Source organism: Haemaphysalis longicornis, unplaced genomic scaffold, assembly GCF_048455015.1.
Source record: "Haemaphysalis longicornis isolate Haplotype H1 unplaced genomic scaffold, Haemaphysalis longicornis Haplotype H1 scaffold_3, whole genome shotgun sequence".
NCBI classification, from domain to species: Eukaryota; Metazoa; Arthropoda; class Arachnida; order Ixodida; family Ixodidae; genus Haemaphysalis; species Haemaphysalis longicornis.
Window position 1 is genome coordinate 222,975,845 of NW_027526335.1, and position 6,000 is coordinate 222,981,844.

The 6,000-nt window shown below is 51.0% G+C and overlaps 1 long non-coding RNA gene across 1 annotated transcript in view; it reads left to right on the plus strand.

Annotated features, from left to right (window-relative positions):
* LOC144176004 (uncharacterized) overlaps positions 1 to 5,112 on the plus strand; it is a 33,634-nt gene extending 28,522 nt beyond the window's left edge. Inside the window, exon 3 of the long non-coding RNA XR_013323747.1 lies at positions 4,504 to 5,112. This is a non-coding gene — a long non-coding RNA (uncharacterized LOC144176004). The remainder of the gene's footprint in view (positions 1 to 4,503) is intronic.
* Positions 5,113 to 6,000: the final 888 nt, after the last annotated feature.

Here is a 6,000-nt window from a genome sequence, read left to right on the forward strand (position 1 = left end):
AACCATTGTCTTATTCAATAGCAGCTTCGCGGACCCACGCCTTCAAGTATTTTTTGGCTTGGGAGGGACAGTTAATGCTTGGGGGGAGGGGGGGCGTCAATTTTATTAAAGTAAAAAGGAATCTGGAACGACCTTGTTTTCTTTCCGTAGCCGGTTAGTACTCGAGGAAGCACAAAACATTGTTTGACTTAGGCACCTTGTTTTTATATTATCAACTTCGAAACGACTGTAAAAGAAATTTCTTAACAATATATCAAAAATTAGTTGTTTTTCACGTGTAGAACATCTCATTCTTTCATAATAATTTCTGTTCGGTCTCCATTATGTCTAGTGCCATACATAATATTGCGCGCTATTTTGTGCAGGATGCTATTAAGAGTATTCAGTTTATAGGAAGATGCATGTCCATAAATAGTTAGACCATAGCTAATGATAGATACTCCTAAGCATTTAAAAACCATTTTTTTTTACAGCGAGGCAACAAACCGATTGAAGCGCATACAAATGAACACATACAACTCGCAAGCGTTTTGCAAGCTGTTCTATATGTAAATTCCAAGATAAAGTTTCATCGAATTGCAAACCTAAATACTTAACATCATGAACAAGATCGACTGGACGGCAGGAGCAATTATGACAGGAGCTAGTATGTAGAAATACAGATGTGGTCTCGACAAAGGTCCGGTAAGGGCTATGAAAACATATCAAATCGGTTTTGGATTTATTCAGAAAAATGTGGTTATTACTCAGCCAGTTCATCAGAAGACAAACATCCTCTTGCATAAGACGAGCACCAACATGATAAGTCGAACACGGTAAAAGAAGAGCAGTATCGTCAGCGTACATGTAGGGTTTGGCATTCAGTGGCAAGGAAGCTAAGTCATTAATATAAATGTTAAATAAAAGTGGCCCCAGAACCGATCCCTGTGGCACACCTGAACGGACACACAGCGTTTCACTCAAGCATTCTCGATACGAACACACTGTACACGATTCGACAAATAGTCTAAGAAAAATGTGGCGTAAGGACTTCTAAACCCGATCTTGGCTAATTTTTCAAGGAGAAGCTTATGGTCAATCGTGTGAAACGCCTTATGGAGGTCTGAAAAGAGCGCAATAACGAGGTTGTTTTTGTCGATCTGACTGCACATATAGTCCTTGAAATCCTCTAATAAGCTGGTCGTGCTAAGTCCACTTCGGAATCCATACTGCGCTGTACTGATTAGGCAATGCGTTTCGCAAAAAGAGGTCATACTTTTTTGTAAGATCTTCTCTATAATACATATTATTGATGACTGTATCAAGATTGGCTGTTGTGGTCTTTTCTAGATCCTTTTTTATGAAGAGGTCTGACAACGCTGACTTTCATACCTTTCGGGATTATGCCAGTGTTTATGGTCTGGTTTATAATATAAAGTAATACACTTTTGAGATGACTGAAGTTCATTATTAAATCCCGCACCCTGACTCTGTCACAACCAGTCGACTTAGCTAGTGGCATTGCACGCATTGTTTGCCATAAATCGAGCTCAGTGACATCAGCTGCCATATAGGCTGAAAAGACGCATGACGAGCTGCTCTGCAAAGAATCTGATTATACAATGTTATTTTTAAGTTCACTAACTGCTTGTGTAAAATGCTCATTAAATTTATTGGCCAAGTCATAACTATCTGAAGAGGGAAAATAGTCTCCAAGATTTGTATCAAGGATTTCTTTGGATGCCTGCCAGATATAACGTTTACGAGGTCCCAAGTTTTCTTTATGTTTCTTCGGCAGCTGGAAAATTGACCCACCTGATAACGTCTCTTAGCCAACCTGATCTTTGCCGTTATTTTATTTCTATTAATTCTGTATTCCTCCTTTAGAAGGCCATCACGGGGGTTAGCACGACACTTTTTTAAGCCTATTTTTTAGAATACACAACTTCATTACCTCACAATCTATCCAAGGAGAGTCAGGATTTCTACGTTTCAGCAACACTTTCCTTTTTGAACACTCATGCATCTTCTGAGATTTCTCAACTGTCAGCTCGCTCCGACGATTCGCAGAAATCTCTCCGCGGAGAAACGGGAATGGTCGGCCACGGGGCTCTTAGCCACTCAACACCTCCGAAGCTGCCGCCCGAAGACGCGCAGAACGACCGCAATTAACGGCCCCGGCCGTGCCGAGAATCCGAGCTGCGCCAACGACGCTCCAGGCTGCCAACGACGACGACAGGCAGACGAACCTGGAAGCGGCGCTAACCGTCGAAAACGGGAGGCTGCGCGACGAACTTCAGTGTCTTCGGAGACAGCTGGCAAGAGGTAGCCACACGGCTCCCACGGCACAGGAGCCAGCAGCTGGCATCGAACGACGCAGCGCGCTCCTTGCTGCTACCGAGGTGCCGCAGGCTACGAGAGCGCCAGCTACAAGCAGCACGCACGGCGCCACGACTAACGAAACGTCCCACGTTCAACAGGACAACGAATCGGACATTTCTCGCACTCTCGCCATGGTGGCGAAAACGCAAGCCCAGCTCGCCGAACTTCTGCTGAGGCCTCCAGCACCCGCCGCTCCGATCCAGATTCACTCTACCAGCGACACGGCCTCTGCGATTCCAGAGTACGACGGGAACGTGCAACGCAACCTGCACGACTGGATCGCACAGGTAGAACGAATCTCGGGACTGGCGCACTGGAGTCCGTCACTGACGCAGGCAACTGCAGCTACCCGCCTCAGGGGCCCAGCGCGAGACTGGAACGCATCGTACGGAACACGCTACGTCAGCTTGGAAACTTGGAAGCACGCTCTCATCGCTCGCTACCATCGACGAATTTCCTCGATCTCCAGTCCAAGCGTCGACTACGGCCGTCCGAGAAGATCGTCGAGTACATGTACTCAAAGAACGCTTTGCTCGACAAGGCTCCATACCCGCTAGCCACGGAGGAACGAGTCTCCCTCATTCTGAGCGGAATCGAAGATAACACCTGAGCGAACCCCCTCGCTGCTCAGCCCTGCAGCAGCGTGGTGGAGCTTATCGACCGTGCGGCACTGCTGGATACGAGGCGTCGCCCGAGGCAGCCACCTACCGACCACAACAAGGTTAAGCCGCAACGAAATACTCACGGGGACAACGCAGCCGTATCACGAGGTGACGGAAGGGGAGACGATACCCTCGAGCCTCAGCGCCCTTCACGTGGTTACAAACCCCCGAATTGCTACAACTGCAACGAGCCAGGACACCCTTCGAGGCAGTGCAGCCGTCCCAAGACTGCAGCAACTATCCGTGCACAAGAACACCGAGCCGGTAGAGCCAACGATCCAAGTGGACGCAGCGCAACGGGAAGGCAAGCCAACTGTTTTCTGAAATCTGCAGGAGGAAGCTTGCCCATTGTGAACGGCTTCGTGAACAATCGCCCCGTTCGCGTTTCCATAGATAGTGGTGCCAACGTGTCCATTTTGAGCGAGAGTGCTGTTGGCCCAGAGATCCGTTCGCACCCCTGGACTACCCCAGACGAGATACAGGTGCTCAATCACACGATCAAGCCGGAACAAGCGGTGGCACTCGACATAGCCGTCGGAACCACACATGTACACGTCTTCCGGACGTGGTCATCACGCCGCTGCCTAACGCCATGGACATGATTCTAGGATCCGACTGGCGCCGCGCCGTGAACGTCGAGGTAACGTTTCACCCCACAAACGACGTTTACACTCGTACAAGTTGGTCCGAGTGCGGGCAACGAAGCCCGCGACAAACGCCGCTTCACTGAAGGAGCTTGCGTGGGAGAAACGCCGATTGCAGCGTTTTCCAACCGCCTTCCCACCGACGAAAGCACGGTCTGCGACAATGGCTTCGCGAAGCTAACTGCGAAAGATCCGGGTCCTGATGGTGACTTCCAGCAACTCGTGGATGAGGCCGTTGACAAGATGGCAAGTGACGCCAGCCCGCGCCAACAAGAGGAGCTTCGCTCAATTTTGCTCCGCCACCACGAGGCCTTCACGTCCAAGAACGACGCACTGGGACTGTTCCCGCACGTAGAGCACAGCATCGAACTCCGAGACGACATCCCCGTAACTTCGAGACCCTACCCGAGGGCAGGCACAAAATTAAGGAGGGGCGTCTCAGCTCGCTCCGAACATTCGCAGAGATCTCTCCGTCGAGAAGCGGGAACGGTCGGCCATGGGGCTGTTAGCCTCTCAACACCTCCGGGGCTGCCGCCCGAAGACGCGCAGAACGACCGCAATTTACGACCACGGCCGCGCCGCGAGGACCCGAGTTTTTCAAGAGTACGAACGCGCCCCTGACTCGGGTGTGTTATGCCCGAGAACAGGGAGACGCCAGACGCAACGCGGGTATTTATGTTCGCTCTCTCTCTTTTACGTGTGTGCGCTGTTCGCCCAGAGAGTCGCCCCACGCCCGAGCAGCGCGTCAGACGTCTTCTTTGAGTGCTCCTCTGTCTATATATGTAATCCCAGTTTTTGCAGTTAATTAAACATCTTTCTAATTTCTCAAACCCCAGCTTCCACTCGAGCCACTACCAAGCTGACACCCAAGACGGTGGGCGGCGGGCACGAACAAGGCACCTCACACGCCTCCTGAAGACCCATCCGCATCAGTGGCGTAGCCAGGGGAGGGCTGACCGGGCTCAAGCCCCCCCCCCCCGAAATTTTTCCGGCCGGCGCCGTGCTGCCTGTTATGCCTGGTACGTCGCCTGTGAACAAAGGGGCATAACCTTCGGACGTGCTACTATTAAAAACATTCCCGACTGAATGCCTGTCCTGACGCATTGGTGCTTACACAAAACGAAGCCCCCAGGTCAGGATAATTGCGGAGGGGTGAAGCTCCAAAAGCGATGGAGCCTTCGGGTAAGCTCAGCCCACGGGACGCCAAAGGCGTGCGTTGTGTCCCTTTGTGTGTGGCATGTCGCCACACAGAGAATAATTGCCCGGCTGAGTCGTTCTCAGCAGAGGAGATTGACTCGTCACCGTATGGCCGGGGAAGCATGGAGTGCGCAAAAAAAGAGGGACCGCCGGTTATTGATGGGTGAAGACTGCCACGATGAACGCCCGAAAGGGAAAAGACGATCTTTGTATGCGTAAGAACCACGTGTAAGCGGTGGTGGTCTGCGTATTGGGCGAAACGTCTGCTTTAGCTAGATAATTGTCGGGGTGGGGGGGGGGGGGGGGGGGGGGTGCAGAGGGCCTTCGTGGGTGAGGCGCACAGCAAAGTATGCCCCTCTTCTGCACGTCACCCCTTCATTCTTTTTCACGTTTCTGTGGAGCTCGGGAGGGTGTTGGCATGGGATAATTGTATGGTCTCAGCTTGCGCGCACTGCATGTTCTCTCCTGAAAGCGGTTTTCCAGACAGACCTCCGCGATAAGGCAGATTCGTTCGGCGGTATTTTTCGCTAACCTAGGAAACTGGGGAACACCCACTTGACAAAAAGGGCGCGCTGCCCCCAAAGCGGGTTTACATGAATGCGACAGCAGCGTATCGCATTGGTTCGTGGAATCCGGCACGGCTTTATTGTAAGCGCGAAGGCGCGACAGTCACCAGCCCTACCACGGGCAGACGGCGGTCGCGACAGTAAGTAATACCCGATGGCTATCTTCAATCTCGGTCACAGCTAAATCCCCTCCATTGCGTCCACGGCTTCTTTTCGCTTGGGCGGCGGCTGCCCAGAGCTGTTTATATTCAGGGGCCTGAGTCACAACAACGCCCACATGAGAGAACGGTGCAAGGGCAGAAGCGCCCTGGCTTTGAGAATCTCACACTCGAAGTGCCATGCAACACACAAAAGATGCCGCAATTGTAAGTCATTTTCTTTCCTTGACCCCTGATTTATCCTTGCGTGATCACTGTAACTTTTATTATTTAAATAATCGCTTCCTAATATTTACACGACGTCACAGTACCTTTATGTCTGCCAGCCAAAAAAATTATATCTCCTTTTATTTCTAATGCATTTTTTGCGTTTGAATTAGTTGTTGTAAGGAGCGCCAGCTATGAACCGGGT